At 36.6% G+C, this 20,090-nt stretch overlaps 1 protein-coding gene, 1 long non-coding RNA gene and 1 pseudogene across 6 annotated transcripts in view; 2 read left to right on the forward strand and 1 right to left on the reverse strand.

The window, feature by feature from the left end:
* Positions 1-20,090, reverse strand: part of LOC138185893 (pikachurin) — a 288,876-nt gene that overhangs the window by 246,705 nt on the left and 22,081 nt on the right. The gene's annotated exons all lie outside the window — the stretch shown is intronic.
* The window catches only part of LOC138185912 (uncharacterized), a 184,003-nt gene that overhangs the window by 158,332 nt on the left and 5,581 nt on the right, over positions 1-20,090 (forward strand). The window lies entirely within an intron of this gene.
* LOC138185904 (uncharacterized) lies at positions 6,803-8,798 on the forward strand (annotated as a pseudogene).

Here is a 20,090-nt window from a genome sequence, read left to right on the forward strand (position 1 = left end):
GCGATTGATTCGTCGTGTAATGGCCTAATACCGATTAACCAATAGTCAAATCGATTAAATTCTGCGACAGAAAGTTTCAAATCCCCTTTTTCGAATGTCAAGAATTTGGAATTTTTTTCGGAAAGCTAAGGAAAGAATACGAAGTGGGAAGGAGAACAGAAACGATGATTTTGTGTAATAGATTCTCAGGAAACGAATATGGAAGTAATAACGCCATGAATGTTGAATACCAAATAGATGACGTGGAAGCGAAACCTTTGGTCTATCGAATATCGATGCTGAACTACTTTATTGTAATACATTTTCAATGGTAGGTTAACCCGTTACGCGATTCATATAGCTTGTGATCGATTAAGAACGTACGCGAAATATGCCATTACTTTCTAGAAACTCTTTCAAAATAATTGAAAAGCTCTCTTGCTATCACTCAGTAGAATGAGTTGTAAGATAGCAATTAACCAAATGATATATGTATTTGTTTTCGATAAAAGTCTCAGATTTCAGTGCGTTATGTCGCTTATACGAAATCATCCAGAAAAGATGCGTTTTTTTTATTAATAAGGAATAAAAAATCATTTTTGACGCTGGTTAAAAAAAATTCGATACAAGAGGAAAGCTTTCCCGAATCTTTTCTTTCAATGAAATATCGGAGAAATTATAAAAAGGAGCCTGAAAATTTAATAAACCTCGTTGACCAATAAGCCCCGAGTAAAAGACCCTAATAAAACTGATACGTCGTCTAAATCCATGTAATGAACGCGCAAGATCCGATGATCCAATAAAACCGCAATTAACTCTTTTACGATACGACAGTGGAGAGAGTGTACGGTTTACAAACTCGGGAATGGAACTGCACCCTGAATCCAATACAAATTAGCCTCCTAATTACTCTCATTAATAACGATATTCAACGATCCTTTCAGGCCACCCGACGGCGTGGTACAAAAAAGCCTTGCGATCGTTCGATAAAAAGCTGCTCAGACGTGGATTAAGCCTCCGGCACTGAATTCACTGGTAATGAAGCACGAGTTCGACGCCAAGTGGCGATCACTTCAGAACGAGGGTCGCTTCCACCTCCTTTTCGTCCATTGCACCACGTAAATATTTATCGATGGTTTATTAATCGCACGAATTAAATTTTTGAAACGAAGCGCATTACATTATGGATTTGATGGACGCTATATAGTAAAAGATGCGGAGGTATCGTCAAGTAACCACGCGTATAATACAGAGATGAAAAGATGGTTAACCAAAGGAATGCGCATGAGATTGGTTATTGGGTTGGACTAATAGATCCAACACGATCGCAAAGATAGGTAATCAAGTGAACGATAGAGAGTACTTGCCTAAACACTTCTCCAAATTAAAAAAGTTATCGTATAAGAAGTAATATCTTGGTTTAAGTGATTTTCGGTAGGAATAGCCATTATACAATACATTTTTTGCTTACCTGTGACCATTATCGATGGAAATTGATGTTAGTTACAAATTACCATTATAGGTGATGAGGATATTTTTTGATCATTGGTAACCGATATTGGTAACCGGAAATTGGTTTTGGTTACCGATAGCCATTATCGATGACGCAATTTGTCATTTTGCAACGATACGATATATACTGGTTTATATATTTACACGATATATACCATTATGTACTTTTACTAAGATACGAAATATACTACGATGTAGTGCAATAGTACAGAAATAAGTACGATACTATAAGAGCATTTGTTTTATTATAATCGATTACTTTGCCACTAATTCTTTTGTCGCCGACAAAGATTAGAGACATCCGTGGCAAATTTAATTAACGTTTGAAGCACGACGATGTGGATGGATCAGCGTAACGTTATACTCGTAGTTCTTCCAATAATATATTTATTACTGCTACATTGGGTGCGGCTGTTCCGTTGCAGTGAAATACGTGTCGGACGTGTCCCGACTTTGAAGAGCGAAAAACAAATTGAAGCGTCAGAAAAGACCCAATACGAAGTCGATGACGAATGAAGTTATAACAAGTCCAAAAATGAAGCCGCGCACAAAGTATATGCACATTCATATAATTTACAATTTTATGATATTAACACCTCACGCGGAGTTCTCCCTTTTTCAGTAATAAAAAGAACCAGCTTCTTTATATGTATAAGCTTTTCATCGTAAACATAAAATCGCATCTTCTTAAATCTCAACGAATAAACCCATTTTCCTAGGAAACCTTTTCTCGACCATCGTGAGGTGATACTTCTCTATAAAAGTGCAAACAAAATGGCATGCAAGTGAGCGAGTTGACAAAAGGGGAACGATAGAATCGTGGCTGATCGAACCGTTTCCGGGTTAAAATCGCGACGATAGTCGCAAACAGAATGGAGACGATCGTGAAGAAGAAGCCGCGAATTTCATCGTTTCGCTTTATGAAAGCTTTTTGCACACAGAAATTTGGCGCATCCTTCAGGACGTTGCTACAATATTCTCAGAATCGGTGGATTTTCGGGTTTCCTGTAATGCTAATGCCCCAATAGTTGATTTTCGCCACTGTTCGATGTTCGCCGGTGGATAACAAACGAAATAAAGAAGGAGCGCGCGAAAGTCACAAGATAAACACGAATGGAGATAAAACGGGTCATGATCTTTGAGAACAACTGCAACTCGTCTGTACTGAGAACTTCTCCCTCTAAACTGCTTAGCAACGATCTTGTCGACGTTCGACTTTTGCCAAGGATTATCTAGAAGAAGCAGCTAGAACGTTATCCATGGCACCGACGAAACGAAGTTTGACGTTGGAATTAAGATCTCGAAGCTCCCTTTCTTAATCGTATTCTCTATTCCTCGGAATAGTGCGTGTACAGCGTAAGAGAGATAAATTGCGCGAGAATAAATGTAAATGACAATTTGAAATGTCATCTGAGATCGTTGAGCAACACGTCAATTTTTCGAGTTACCTATAAATAAGATTTGAACTGGAAACTTTAAATCATTATTGGATGAAAGTTACTTGGAATGAAGGAAGAAAATAGTAGATAATTTTGACTTATTCGTTAGTTACAAATCTTATTAAATAACGACACGAAAAATGTGAAACGTCATACCTGTCATATTTAAATCGACGAAAGTGCACAGAAATGAAATAATAGAAAGTGAAGATCTCTGAATGATGTTTGAATCGGAACTCAGTATTTATTAAAGAGTTTGATACTCAAACGATGCTAATTTGCTCCTTTATTTATCTAAGGAGAGAAATTGCCTTGAACAAAGCAAAGAACTGGCGTCAATCCAAACGGACGCATACCTGGTTTCACCAATAATTACCAATTTCCCCATGAATTTCCACGTCAAAGAAGAAACAATAAAAGGAGGATTTCCAACGCTCCATTTTTTAATAATATAATATTAAAACAGTCCGTCGACCGTTAAAATACGATGGACACTCGGCGGTTCTACGCATATCCCACCGTCTGCCCTGTAATTACGCCAGCTACGCTCGAGCCAACTTTTCCATGCATACTAGTGTAAGAGCGCCGATGGCTGACTCGGAAATTAAGCGTGTAATTCGATCTGTTCTATTGGGAATACTATGACCTGCATCTATGTGCCATGAAATATATTACAGGAAGAAATAGGGAGAAGATAAGCGAAAGAATAAGATTTACCTTGTAAATCACATATTACCAAAACTTAATTTAAACGATGAGATTTCCTTGAAAAAGATTTGCTTTTTTTATCCTTATATAATATATAATGTTATATATAACAATATATAATATTCTTCTTTATTCTTAAACTTTTGAAACAAAATCTTTCGGCTTGTGGCGGCACTTGACAACAAATACGCCCACTCGACACTAACTTCTACAGGACGACGGTAACGCAGTGGTTAGCGCCCTTACACGGACAAACCGCAGACACTAGGTGGAGATACAACATGGCCCTCCCTCTGAAAGACACTAAAGACAAACACAGAAAAAATACAAAGAAATATTGGTGGATTCCAAATCCATAATAAAACAAGAGAGCAAACCATTAAACCGACAGAACTCAACTCTGACACCGTATAACACAGGTGTAAACTGTAAATATTTGTAAATATTGTAAATAAACCTATTTGACATCCCCCTCTCCGCCCTCTCCCTATCATCCCGCCTCTCCCCAAAGTTATACAGCACCCAAAAAATAGACTACCGAAGCGTCCTGTTTTGCGACCAAGTTTTTAGAACAGAAAAATCAACCAAAAACAAAATTACACAAAAGCTCCGCTCCCCAGCGGCTTAAATCCAAAGATTAGATTTTAACACAAAAAATGTAAAGCGCCGACGCATAATATAGTATGGCTATGTCGTACCGTCGCGTATCGGTACTTTTGCCTAACACATATTATCAAATTCATAGTTTATTGTGAATACCCAAATGTATTAATATGTATCTTGATTGTAAATAAACGTTATTAAAAAAAAGCAGTGGTTAGCGCCTTAGGTTACGAACGTTCGGGACCCGGGTTCGAATCCCGGCGCTCGTAGTCCTATTTTTCTTCCACACATCTAAATTAGAAGAAAAATAGCAGTACCCCAGCAGCGACATCTACAGCCAGCAGCTACAAGTATCACGGACAACACATACACCTCAGGCTTAATAAACTGTTTTTCTCCTTTTAAGAGTGTTACATATTGAATTACACTTTTTTCAACAAAATTAAAAATTCAACAAAGCCGTATCACATATTACTTCTGCAATCATCAATTACGAGCTAGCCTGAAATCTCGCAGAAGCGGTCTATGTACATAGAGCGGACCAGCGATCATTTACGAGGAGGTTTCGATCTAGTGAAGCACCAGGCCAGATCACGCGGTTCGTCGCATCTCTATCTACTGTGCTTTCATGGTTGTTGGCCGGTCAGCGTGGGACAACCACCGAAAATTCCAATATCCGGGTCTGCGCGCAGCCCTCTGTCGTATTTTACACGGCGCACGTGAAAAAAATTGGTTCATCGATGTCGCGTCGCTGGGGAAAAATGTCCGGTATTATTTCCATCGTACTGGCAACGTGTTGCGGAAGTACGCCAAATGTATCCGCGCCCGTGCCTCATTTGACGATAACCCTGCGTTCCAATGTCATCGAGATAGAAGGTGCGCCCAAATCTTTCGAAACCTTTGCTGAAATAGCATCGGCAGCGGCCGATAACGAATTACGAGTGTGCTTATCGTTTGCCGTATTTATAGCTAACGCGAATTCCAAACTGGATCCCGAATACGTGACCCAGTAACGACCAGCGAGATCGCTGAAATCGAATACGATTTGTGACGAAATAATTATTATTTGTTTTAATACTGGAATCGCTGGAATCGTCGAAATAAACAATTCGGGATTTTTCAAAGAAATGTTGCAGTTTCACAACAGTGCATTTTTAGAGGTTTGAATGGACTTGTAAAATTTATGGAAAGGTTGCTTTTTCGAATTGTATATCTTTTTATATGCTTTTCACTTTGATGTTTTTTAGTACGAATTTTATATCGTGGTTGTTTGTAGTTCTAATCGTAATGTTGTCCTGGTTAAATAATATTCATTGATAAAGGAAAATGAACTCGTATTCGTATTTGTATATGAATAAGTAAATAATCTCGATTATTCTTCCATAACGAATAACATATCTTTGATGTAACTGGAGAAGTAGAACTCTAGAAATATTAATAAATGCGCTTGCAATGTCTGGTTCAAATTTATTCAGTCAATTTATTCTACTCTGTTCCTAGCGATGAAGAAATCTTTTCGATACTCGAAAATACTTCGTTTTTAATTCATTTATTTATTCCTTTATATTCTCTCGGAGATTCTGTTCAGAATTATTCTTTAAACGTCGAGATCGCCACTCTACGTCGGATTTTTTTTATTATTTGCATCAAATTATAATTTTCTATTAATTTCAAATTCTTCCGATTATATGCTGAGTATTTTTCTTATATAACACGTTCGGCGAATTTCTAGCTAGGCCCAATAATAACAGATGAGATTGGAGAAATCGAATGCGATTTGTGCTGAAATAATTATGCATTTTAATGTCGTAACGCTTTACCAACATTCACCAATTATGAGTTCACTAATTAAGGGGGTATTCTAGTCTAGAAATTTGAAAAAATCGAAAATTTTTTTTTCATATTTCCAAAGTTTAGACATTCAAGAATATGCGCTTAAAAGAATTTTTCAAAATTTCAATTATTTTATGCGTTACAGCCATTTTTATGACGCGGCATCTGCTCCGATCCGACCGGGACAAATGAGCAATAGACGGTAGACGCTGCTCGAGTACCTACGTATGAAAACCCTCATAAAATCTTTACTGTATTTTATTCCTTTTTTAAGGTATTTTTAATTCAAGGCCATAGAAACGTATTTTGTCGGAATCTTTTCGTCTTAATATTTATTTCAAGCTAGTTTTGAGCCAGCCTTCAAGAAACGTGTACGTACTAACTCTGGCAACGTTTTATAAATATTTAAAGTAAAAGTTGTTTTATATATTGAGATTTTAAAGTAAAATGGATAAAAAACTTTCAAAATTCAGCTCTAAATGGGCATGCAGACCAAAGAAGAGAAGATTTTTCGGTAACCAATTCACCGTAGAAGAAGAAACCAGTTTCACTAGTGCATCTGCAACGAAATTGAAAAGTTCGCAAGATGAAGTAGTTTTAATTAATAACAATTACGGCTATTGTATTTCAGAATTTTTCTCTGTTTTTACCACACTTTCATCGTTAATTCTGTGTTCTACATGTAAGAAAGATATTAAGTTTTCTCATACAGCTGCTCGTGGGTTAGGGTTTAAAATTGCTATACAATGCGAGTGTGAGGAAGTACGGTATATTCAATCATCGCCTTTTATCAATAAAGCATTTCAAGTGAATCGTAGACTTGTAGTAGCTATGAGATTGTTAGGAGTTGGAAGAGAAGGTATCAACATATTTTGTAGTATGATGGACATTTGCCAAGGCTTGACCATTGACGCATATTATAGCTGTCTTAACAATTTATACGTGGCCGCTTCAGCAGTTTACGATCAAATTATTTCAAAAGTCATACAAGAAGAAAAGGAATTAATATTAGAGTCTGATCCTACAGCTAATCCCAACCATTTGACTGTTTCCGGCGATGGAACCTGGAAAAGAAGAAGATTCAATTCTCTGGTGTTATTACGCTCGTTGGTAAATACAGTAAAAAAGTTGTTGATACCATAGTAAAATCTAGTTTTTGCCAAGGAAACACAAAAAAAATTATGACATCAAGGTTTATGAAGATTGGTATGAAGAGCATGAGGAATCTTGTACCATAAATCATAAAGGAAGCGCCGGAAAAATGGAGATTGACGCAATTGTTGAAATGTTTGAAAGGTCGGAAGCCAAGCATAATGCTAAATATGTCCGATACATTGGAGATGGTGACTCAAAAACTTTCAAAGGCATTCTTCATATTAACCCCTAAGATGATGACCCGATAATAGAAAAAAAGGAGTGTGTTGGGCATGTTCAAAAGCGTATGGGTGCACGGTTGCGTAAAGCAAAAAAGGATAATAAAGGTATTGGCGGCAAAGGCGCTGGTAAACTCACTGATGAGGTTATCAATAAATTATCTTTATACTATGGCTTGGCAATTCGTCGAAATCCAGATTCAGTTGAAGACATGAAGAGAGATGTGTGGGCAACCTACTATCATAAAATCTCAACCAACAAGAATCCTCAACACACGAATTGTCCACCTGATTCATCTAGTTGGTGCAAGTGGCAAAAAGCTGTGGCCGACGGCACTATTGACGAATTTGACCATGAAAGTTCTCCTCTAAATGACGACGTTTTAAAAGTAATAAAACCAATTTATGAAAGCTTATCAACTGATACTTTATTGGGACGATGTTTGGGTTCTGAAATCAAAAATAATAACGAATCGTTAAATTCGTTAATATGCACTTTTGCTCCGAAGCACATCGACGCAGGAACGCAGACAATTCAAATTTCCACTTTCCTCGCAGTATGTATTTTTAATGAAGGTTTTATACCCATATTAAAAATCTTAAGTGTCATGGGAATCACGATTGGCCCAGAAGCTCATGCGTTCGCAGTCAGGCGAGACGAAGTTCGCATCGAGCGCTCTGAACTCCGAGCTTCAGAGGCATCAAAGGAAGCCAGGACTGCTCGTCTCCATGAAAGAACTTCGGAGAATAAGCATTTTGAAGTAGAGGAAGGTTTCTTGTATGGAGCAGGAATCGTCGATTAAAAATATGTAAGTATGCTGTACCATTCTATGAGTAAAATTACCGGAAACTTGCCTCAAAACTTTAAACGCGTTTTTCTCGAAACTACTTTTTTTGAGTTGGCGTGCACGATATCTCAAGTTCTAATGAACCGGTTTATTTGAAATTTGGTACGAATATTCTTTATACATTCCTCTATCGCCTGAACCACGCTCAGATCAAAATTTTTAATTTTACCATTTTTTAAACATTCGGAATTGTTAAAAAAAACATGCGAAACAAGAAACTTTCCTTCAAACGGCCGCCATTTTGTGAAAAAATGTTGTTTTGACTTTTCCAAGGTTCATGCTATAGTGGCATCTATACTAATTAAGAATCCGCTATGATTTTTTGTTTCAGATAACCAGAAGGGTTGAAATCATGCACGCCAGGACACCCTTTTTTTGACACCACCCACTTTGCCAGCTCACAACTTTGTGAATTTTTAGTTTTTTCGGTGAATTTTTTACGTAATCTTAAAATATCAATAAACAAATGCTAAAAAAAGGATAGCAAAAATATTTTTTGTTTCGTTTGTACAGAGTTTCAAAAATCGCCCGAAATTCATGCCTCTAGATTAGAATACCCCTTAATGGCAACTTGTTCGGTCACATAGCCGTACGGGGCCGGCATGAGAATATGTAATAAAATCTTCAAATAGAATAGAAATTTCGAAATAATCAGTCATTTCAATAAATTTCTACGTAGGTCTCAACGTTCGATGACTCTAATCAAGTACACAAGAACTCTGTACTTTGTGCGTCTAGAATCATCTTCGGCGTATAGCGATCGCTGAACATTGGACGACTACAGTCACCTTTGATAAAAGATCAGATTGTCGCAACAATATTTACACATTCATAAAATTAAAGTACGAAAATCACAACCCTAGCAAAATTCAACACGGCGAATCATAATTTTTCTATCTCTCCTCTCCTGCTCCTCTATCTCCCTTTTCCATTACGACACGGTAATTTTATCCACAGAAGGAAAAATTATACTGTAACGTTAAGAAAGAAAAAAAGAAGTGATTTTTGAACTTGAATATGCAAGCAGGAAACACGAATTGTTGCTTCTGATACGAACAAAAGAATCCGATGCAGTTCAGTCCTCGAAACTTTTATAGTACAAACGATTTCGAATTAACAAAGATAAGTAAAGCCACACATATCTGGATAGCTGCTCTTTTCAACTTTCCTGGGGGGGATCGTAACGACGTGCGCATATTTCTGTTCGAAATTGTATACAGTACGAGAAAAGAGACACGTGCACTGGGATTATTGCGATTGTTCTGTAGCGGCGTATAAATACGTTTTGTACGGTTTCTTTCATGCAACAAGCAAGCGTATTTCACAACCGCGTGGTGATATTCATACGTTTGTATTACAAACAAGGAACTACTCTGGAACTTCGTTCTCGGTCTTCCATACAAAGTATACTCGTATTCTGTTTCGTCCTCTTTCTTCTCTTTTTCTTTCTTCCCCCGAACGTAATTCATATTGTGAAGGACACCAAAAGGATTCTCAACGACAAAGAACAAATACACGGTTTTAGCTCTTTCTTTTAGATTAGAAAGAGCTTCAGAAACGCGTACGACGCGATGAACGTGAAAATCGAAACTAAACGCAGCGATTAAATGATGTAATTGGAACATTACCTCGCTGATAGAATATATATTTCAGCGAGCAACAGAAATATATAGAACGCGTATCTGATAATCAGTTGAACGAATTGTCACCATGTTCGAAGCATTGTTGCACTAAGGACTGAATGGTAAATTTATGAAAATTTATATATAAATAAGAATTTTAATTGAAATATTATTGAAGAATGTAAGCAAAGTAATTTACGTATTGTGTTAACGAGGTAAAAAAATGTATAGCGGCACGTGAATCAACGGAAGATTCGAATCGGAGAGATTCATATTGTTGTACCTTGGACTGCCAACGTTGTTTTGGTTTGCTAGGTTCAAAGGTAAACGAAGACATTATCGCCGTTATTTGTAATTGTCAACCGGAATTACATTCGAACTTTTTATAATACCACCGGTCGATACAAATAGACGAACATGCTCTCTAGGGCAGTCAGTATAGCGCGTCATTATAGCGAATCATTATAGCGAGTAATTATCGAGTCAGACAGTCGAATAGCGAGCGTAGATTTGAAAAGCAGCATTGAGCGAGCGACGATTACGACCGGCATACACTATCTCTGTACTTGTATTTAAATTGATTTTAATATACACTGACTATTACAATTTTATCACTCGTTTCTTTAATAAACCAACACGTATAATAAAATTCACTTCAAATGTATTAAAATAGTAGATACTTTACAGTCTACAGAATTTCTTTAAAGAAAAAATTGACAAAATGGCAGGACCCAGATGATAGCGAGAAGTAGCGAGAAAAAAGTATTAACTTTTTCGAGAAGAGAGTATGCAGTATATAAGATCTATAAAAATAAAATTAAAGTCTTGTTAGATAATCTATGCTCCATCCTTTTTACGGTAATTTTCTAATATTTATGAGTTTCGCAATTCGAAACACCTACGTAATTTTACTAATTGCGAAAATACAAATTCTGAAAGCACCTTTCACGAACACAATGTTAAAAAAACAGAACTCAGTAATATAAATTACCTGGAACGAAATTGCGAATGAAACATTGCCTCGGTAGAATGTTTACTTCTAATGGGTTAACTGTATCCATTCCGCAGCAGCGTAAAAACAATACACTATACACATATCGCGGCGCACGGTGCACCACGACGAAGTAAATCTCGTTAAAACGGCAGAGGAGAGAGTGGATTCGCTATTATCAACGGAAAGATCAAGATTAATGAATTCCATCGGATACGGATAAGGTATCTAAGCTTAATACGAAGTCGGACTCGTATATCTTTGCAATCGGCCGCAAAGACTCGGTGCCCGAATCGATAACCAGTCGAATGGATGGCGGCGAATTGGGACCGGTTTGCATGCAACGCGAAACCGCGATCGAACAAACTTTGTGATTCATTGTAGCCCAATTAAACACTCTGTTGAACCGTGAATTTGAACCTACACCTCTATCGTCCCTCTGTTATACTTTCGCAACTACGTGTCCGTGAATCTATCGCCGCTTTTGTTTCCTCGCCGTATTGTGAAATTTGAAGATTACATCGAGTCAGAAACAAGGTACAAGATAGATACAAGCGTTTGTTGTACAGAAGTAGGTAACGAAACAAATTTTTCACCTTCCGCGATGCTTACTGGTCATCAACAAAATTTTAAAAAGGAAGTTTCGATCAAATTTCTATCGCGCTATCAATAACGACTGAAATAATCTGTTTTTTTTAAATATTGATCGCTTCAAAATTGGTCATAATCAGATTTCAGCAATTGATATAAGGTAAATTACTTGGGTTATTGAGTTCGATTCGGAACGACGAAAAAGTATTAATTTGTAATTGTTCTGGTTACAAATAACCGCAGCTTAAACTACTATAGCGCATGAGTACCATATTGTCGGACACGTATCGTATACGCATATCACAATGCACGTAGCGTGGTATGCAACAGCCCTTTTATTGTAGCCGATGCAAGCGCCAACCTCGACCCGTCTGCATTTTCCAATTTCGTTCGCATCCCTAGCTACTTCTCACTTTCACGAAAAATCCTCACCGTTCTCCTCAATCCGAATTTCTCCATTTTCTCCTTCAACCCCTGGAATCCATCCCTGACGAGTCAACGTCTGCTCTACGTTCCCGTTTCGGCTGCCTCGTTGGAAGCAAACCGCTCCAGGCCTTGGACATCTCCTCAGTCTGTCTTACTTTTTATGCCTACTCACCTCTCTCTTTCCCGCTTCTTTTCTTTCATTTTCCTTTTCGTTTCTGTTCTTTCGTGTCTATCCTCTTATTCGACTCTCGACTCAAGTCGGTATTTTTAGTAGTTTCTACCCTTCCGTCGTATCCCTCGATTCATCGTACAAAATACACTGGACAAATTGTCGGAAAACACCTTTCCAATGGCAATAAATCTGTGATGGATTTTGTATCGTATATACGTATTGTTTGTATTATAAGTTTTGTATTGTTATTGTATGTATACATATTATATGTATGTATGTATGTATTGACACGTATTGGCGATGCATAGTAACAAATTACAATACATTAATATTATTTATTATATGTAAATTATTATATATAAGTAATTATAAGTAGTATAGATTGTAGCTTAACCGTTCTTTATGGGACCGAACCTCTGGTCAGATAAACGAATGAACAGTTAATTCAAAAATATATACTAATTATTTATCGACTGATTATAAAGAGTACGCGTGTGTATATTTATAAAAAGTACATTTAATCAGGCGAAAACTAATGACCAAGGAGTGTATCAATGATTTTTCTGTTGGTCGATCGTTTTCATCCCAACAAAAATATGATAAATCAAGAGTGGATAATCGGCAGTACGTATATTATACACCGTATAGTAATAAATTAATTGCGATATACACAAGTGTTTACATTATGTTGAACAATAGATAGCCAAGAACAATTTGCTACTTATGGTATAGTGTCGCAATTCGAAAAATGAAACTTTCTTACGTGGTCTTATATCGACAGCAATTATACAATTAAAGTGGAATAATAAAAATAAACAGGTATATATATAGACACCAGGTAAAGCACAATATTAATTTTCCTTGCCCTTCCCGTTCCCTCTTGTTTTTTGTGTTTCTTCGTGTCCATTCTGTTATTCCGATTCTCGTTTCGTTCTAGCCTACAATTTGCGATCCTCCATGGTCTCTCTCTTTCCATCGTGCGATACACAGCGGGTAAACTATCGGAAAATACTTGCATCACCACGACGAGTCTCATTTGTTGGTTGTGGTGGCCCCGAGCTGTAGATACGTGGCCACCCAACAACGCCGCGCTATAGCTTTCTGTATCCCATTATAAAGTTGCTCGACTGTTATATCGTTAACCATGCTGCAACGTTAGCTTCGCCGACACGTCGACCTCTCTTCCTTCTCTCGTCCTTCCGGGCTAAATACCATCGCTTACCATCGCTCTAACGTTCGCAATTAATCCATAGGCGTCTTATTTTTCACGCTGGTGTAAAAGGTCGCATCGACTAATTACCCGAGAGCCAACGACCGGACGTATTTCACGCTTACGCGACAGTGAACGAGTTAACCTTTGGAGCTGCGCGTTTCGAAGGCGATTCCAAGGATGATTGCTCGAATTTTTTAGCTATTATACAGGGTGAGACTCTGGAAGAAGCTTCTTTTCCGCTGGTCGGACATTATTGCGACACCAAAGGTGATAATGGCTTGCTACATTGTATACTTTAGAAGTTTTGTTTTCTATGAAAAAGTTTGAAGAAATGAAACACATAGTAATACGTGTCGCCTATTGAAAATTATGACTCACTTTGGATATTTTATAACTTTTTGTATATTATACTACAGGCATCCTATAAAATTTGAATCTTCAAATTCCGCAAAACTTCACACATGACGTGATCGATAATTTTCTCCTCTTCGAATCTCTAGGGAAGGCATCAGTCTGTATATTCGTACTAGGCTAGGTACGATACTCGTTCCTTACTCGGTAAATCTAGCGACAATGTTTCTAGAATGCCTTTAGAATGAGTCGTTAGCCTATACGTTTCGCTTGGCTAGCAGCCAGACTTCGCGGTAAATATGGGAATTATGGGGCTAGTTGCACAGCAGAAAACATTATAATGAAAGAATATATTCAAAATGTTTTATATAACTCATACGATATGGACATGAAAGTTTTCTAAGGTAAGTGTATATATACCTTCGTGAATTAGTGTAAATAAAAATATTCTCGTTGGTCTAATTACATAATTTCCAAGTAGCAATTTCAAGAAGGAGAAGATAAAAGTGTTTCAATTTCAAAGTGTAGAAACTAAACGTTTGAAAGAAAAGAAATGCATGTTACGTCTGCATCAATTTTTGCGTTGTGTTTTAAGAGCGATTCGAAATATGATATCTAGAATTTTTTAGTAATTACACGAGGCGGAAAAAGGTGTACTCGTTCTTTGATCGTTAGATCAGGCGACAATGCCTCTATCTTGAGTCGTTAACCCTAATGTTTCGCTTGGGTAAGTGCCAGACTTTGCAATGAATATGGGAATAGTGGCGTTAAGTGTTCGGTAGCAAACGTTATAATGAAAACGAGAATAACAGTGGCCGGTTTTTAGAGGTGGAAAGCTGGTGCAAGCCAGTACGCTGCTGTGGCTCCATATATGCATATAAATGATCTGTAATATGCAACGAGGCTGAATAGAATAATAGGAGAGGTAGTATGCAGGGGATGTGAATGGTAGAAAATCGTCCGGAAAGCCACGTCCCGAGTATTACGAGCGTTGTACAGTACAACTCGCTGTTTAGGGGATTTGCGCATTACTATGGTGGAATTTTGTCACAAATTCTAGATAAGATGTAAATAAGATATATGGTGGAAAAATTGAAGATTACACTGTATTATTTGACAAAAATCGATATGAAGTTAAGATATTAGATTAGATAGAAAATAATAACGTACGTTTCTCGTAAATTAACAATTCGTTCAATGTTTCAAAAATGGAGTCCTTTCGCGTATTTTTCTCAAACAAATATTTTAAACTATCATAAAAATTCCCCCCCCCCCCCAAAAAAACGAATTCTAGACACCCTTGAAATATTGAAATCTTACGACAGTGAAGGCAAAGTTTGCGATGTTTCTCACGTAATCGTTGAGCTAGACTGTTTTCATCCAAAAGTCTTTCCGATAAATCCGTCAATGTTGACCGTGTCACACGAGTAGTTTCGCTAACGTGGATTACTCGCAAGGATAACCAATGGTACAATTCAAGTTACATTTTTCATACGGATTTTTTCAAGACGGCAAACTTAATGAAAATTTTGATGTTACAAGCGCTTACGTATATTATAAATGCGTTCGTACGTATGAATCGTGCAGAAGGCAAACTAATCAATCAAAATAAATCGTTTGATTTCTGAAAAGTTGAACTTCAATAGCGTAACGTTGGTATCAAAACTGAGAAACTTAGAAACCGTAGAATTAATCAATTTGTGTAATTCAAGAAATTGCTGAGAAAGTTGAAAATTGTCCTTTATCTTGAAAATACAAGTAACATTTTCTTATTGTATAATATTAAACTAACTGTGAAGTACAAACTTGTCGAAGTAACCGTAAATCGCAAACCGACTGTGCTCTTGAAAAATGCTAGAAAAGTTCCGTCATTACTTAAACCATGACACAACATTTTCTTATATCCCACAGCTATTGGAAAAAATTTAATGATCAAAGTTGGCCCCTTCTCGTTCAAGATAATCGAACAATCAGACCTCTGCTTTCGAAGATTATCTTTAAATTAATCGCTCACAATATTTCTAAAGAACCCAAAAGCGACGAACGTGCCGTATCAAAAGGCTCAATAATAATTTAAATCACTAAAGAAATATTGATATAATGACAATCGTCGAAAGATATTTTTAATGCGGTAGAAATCAAATTAACTGAAAAGGGGAAGTTTGACAACTTGGTAATTAAAAAAAAAATTGAAGCTTTGCAAAAATGTAGATTCCGTGATGTTAATAATGAAAAATTTTTTGTTTCCTATTGGAAACTACAGTCTCGTAAATATTTAAGAAACTATATAAAATACAGGAAAGAAGTTAAGTTAAAAATTGTAATGTTCTTTGCGATCTATATCGGGAATGTGAGAAATTGTCAAAAACAAATATTTTTCCAAAATTTATTCCACCAATCGTCGTTTCTTAAAGTTTTAGTTTTTTCTATCATACGTATAGAGTCTTTGAAGAATTCTTAACAAATATATAAATGATTTGAAACAACAAAATTTTTAAACACACAAAATTGACAGGTGTAATGCTGATCGTGAGCTTATAATATTAAATTATATGCGTAATTTCATATATATACAAGCAAAGGCATTTGTAGCAATGTCTTTAATATTTTCTGCCATCTTTTTATAAAATCTTTATTTACATATTAAACTTCCTACGATTCAAACCGTACAAATCGTAATATTTATATGTTTATAAAGAACTTTTCGAAGATTGTATAACAGTAAAAAATAAAACTTAGGGAAAGGTAACACGGGGTAAATTTTAAAAAATTGTTTCTCTAGATTTCTCACATTCCCGATGTAGACCATAAAGAACACTACAACTTTTAATTTAACTTCTTTTTCTGTATCTCATATAGTTCCTTAAATATTTATGATAACATGAAAAGTCGAAATTTCTTTGGGGCTGCCTTCACCCCTAAGACCGTTTCTCGGCAGAAAAAGAATCGTTCCGTTACTAGCAGCGCATGTATTACATTTATGCAAAGTTTCAAATTTTTTTCGAATTTTCGAGCTGCCGAGCTTCTCTTGCGAGAAAGGAAACACAAAGGGATAAGAAAAAGCTTCAAATTTCGCTAGATAACAACATCGTGTCTCGGAAGACGTCGCTGAAGACAAAGAAGCCCGCGAGCTGAATCCTCTTAATGAGCGGGCCAACTGACGCAGGAAGTCAGGATCGTTGCTCAATTTTGATGTTAAGTGGAGGACAAAATTAAGCGAGCTGCGTTTCAGTTCGCGGGACTAATTAAAACCGTTTTCATGCGTTGGCTGCGCGATCGACTTCCGTTGAGTTTCATTAAATATCGTCTCTAATTATAACTAGAGGGTTGAATTCCCCTGGGAACACTGGGGATATACACTAAGCGACTCTATTGCAAGGATACTGCCGGGATACTATCGGAAATAATGTCGCAATCAATTACGCTATCCGCAGAGTGATGAGGACGATTGAAAATTCGCGTGATTTTCCTTCGATTCCACTGAACCGATCCATTGGACTTCTATCTTTATTTCGTTGGATACCGCTCTTTTTAATTCCGTGTATTATTAAAGATGGTGGAAGATGAAATTCATAATTGGAATTATTTCGTCTATTTTTTATACAGTATATAAGCGTAGAAAATTACAATTTATCTCTTTAGGAACGAATTTATTCGGGTTAAAGAGAAATGGTCATATTTTTTTACTTTTTAATGAAACAAATAATATAAAAGAGCAATATTTAAAAAAGTTTTCTTAAATGTCTGTTACAGACGAGGTTTCCATTTCTTAATTAAACGTAAATTTCCAAACATTTCTGCAGTATCCTATTGATATTTCTTTGCGTTATGGCAATCTTCATAAATCGACAAAAATCATAGTCTGGCTATAAACGTATCTTTCCACTTTAAACGCCCTATTGATATTGACGAATATAGAACAATGACCATAAAAAAAATGTCAACCTCGTTTGTTGATATTGATATCGAAATAAAGCTCGGTTGTTATACTGTATCAGTTCCTTCTGCTACATTTTACTATAATGGTTAATTATTAACGAATAAACGAACGCGAAGTCTGTTAGATTTCCTTGAAGAGGAATATCTTCGTGACGTTGAACGGTCGCAAATTTTAGTCTAATTTTTCTGAACCAGAGATAAGACGCATTTGTATAATGTCGCCCCATTAAACCGTGGTAACGTCGCGTATAAACGCGTTTACCTGCTCGTTGTGTTGTAAACTGGAAACCAGGCGTCTAATTACCTGATGCTAATGGCCAAGATGAGCGATCCCAGAGCCGCCGTCATAAATCGAAGTAGGTCGCGTTATAAATAAAGAAAACTCGCCTATTAAAATTCCGTCCGCGGGGAAATATTATTGTAAAGAGCCGTGGCGCTCTTCGTTATCATTTGAATCGTTACCTTTAACCTGCACGGAAAATTAGAATAACAGGGACAGCCAGGCTAAAACGGAGAAGCTTTTGGTGATTGTTGCCAGAGATATACAAAAATATGCAAGCACTCGCCGAGTCGTAAATATTCATAGAGAGCGTCCAAATTCCTTGCTGCACCGTCCGGGGTTTCACGCCTTCGTTCTCATTTGTATTTGTCACTGATACGTGGTATTAAATGAACCGTTTATGCAACCTAGTGAAATACTACTAGGAATTACCAACTTTTAAAGTGCAACTAAATATACTACGCGAATGATTATGATTAATATTGGAATTACTAAATCGGTCAAAATGTCGAATTGATGGACGGAGATTTCTTGTCTTTGCAATTAGGTACTGAAAACATATGAGATGTTATTTATATTATGGGATGTATACTCGCGAAAGTATTTAAACATTTACCATAAAATTTTATGTCATGTAAAACTTAAATGCATATTGTACTTACGTGTTTAATCATAATCACAGGTTTAGACATAAAGTGATGTTGAAATAAAAAATTAATGCAAATATGCTTATTACGTTCTTCAATTATAATCATATTGCTATGTGCGTATCTCAGTAAAAGGCATCATTAATTTGGTTACCGTAAAGGTAAACATTTTCACGATTTTCATATTTCTAGTGTCAAAAATGTTTTCGTTTGAACAGAGATTAACCTCGACTGCTTACGCAATAAAATTGTTGTATTTAGACGTTTCAATTCTATGAATGCCTACATCTATGAACACATACAATCTACGCGTCTAAACACTCGCGGTTGTATGCAGGTTGAGGGAGGAAAGAAGCTGCAGGCCAGACAGATTGATTACAAAGTGGACTACATGAATTTATTGGATGCGTGACTATGAAGGGACTGTCCCTTCTAAACATACAGATACACACAGACCACAGCAATAGAACTTTTCCGCCACATGCCAGGTCCATTTGCTGCGATCAATGAAATTTGTTAAACGTTTATAAAACGTACATAAACGTTGAAAAGCGTAGTTTCGAAAGTTACCTTTGTATTATATGTTTCTAATTTTTGTAAAGAGGCTAAAATCCTAGTCTGGCCATAAACGTATCTTTCTACTTTACACTGCCTACTAATGAATATATGCAAACCACATATAACAAATGATACGTAAAAAACATAAATGAAAGCAATTCCTATTGAAAGGATTAATCGAATCCTTGTTCGTGACTCCATGAATAACTACATCACTGACAAAATTATCATTGTCGATCCTCCTCTACGCGATACAGTTCCAATTAGACGATCCTCATTTCTACATCATACAGTCCGACGATTATTCAAGCAATCAGCCCAAATTTGTACAATACATAACAGAATTTTCATCAAGAATACAGTATTCATTCATTGGAAATCCTCTCACCGTTTCGCAACAATACGCATTATATCAAAATACATACTCATCTAATCGCTATCGACGCGGTAGTTATTCATCGTGCGCATACTGCATTAATTTCGACATCATTCTCGCGCAATGCTATTTATTATCCGAGGTATATTCACGAAAAACAGATCAACCAACCAGCCTCAAAATTAGTCCGTACGCACAGAGTAATCCTGGTTTACGGCATCTCTAAACGCCTGGCAACTGCTGCAAACGACGTTCAAACGTGCTTCGTTCATCCATTGCATTCGTACACGTTTCGAAACGTTTTATCGTTCAATAATACGCGGTTTAAGCGAAATCGGGCGATATCTGGCTGGTTGGATCATGTTCCTGGATTTGAGTTCTTTGCAAAAATGCGATTTGTGTTGAAATTATACGTTTTAATGATGGATTCGTTCTAGGCATTAAAACAATAAAAGGTTCGTGCATAAAAATTTCGTTTAATGTTTATTTTCCAGGGTACAAACAATTTTATTTTATGTTAGGGATATGTATACTGGCATCAGGGAATCAGCTGAACCTTTCTCTTTATCCAATTCATGTTTCTTACTCTAAAATCCACAAACGAAAACAAATGACACAGAATATGGATA

The sequence above is a fragment of the Bombus flavifrons genome, chromosome 13 (genome assembly GCF_040668555.2).
Source record: "Bombus flavifrons isolate JBK064 chromosome 13, iyBomFlav1_principal, whole genome shotgun sequence".
Lineage (NCBI taxonomy): Eukaryota > Metazoa > Arthropoda > Insecta > Hymenoptera > Apidae > Bombus > Bombus flavifrons.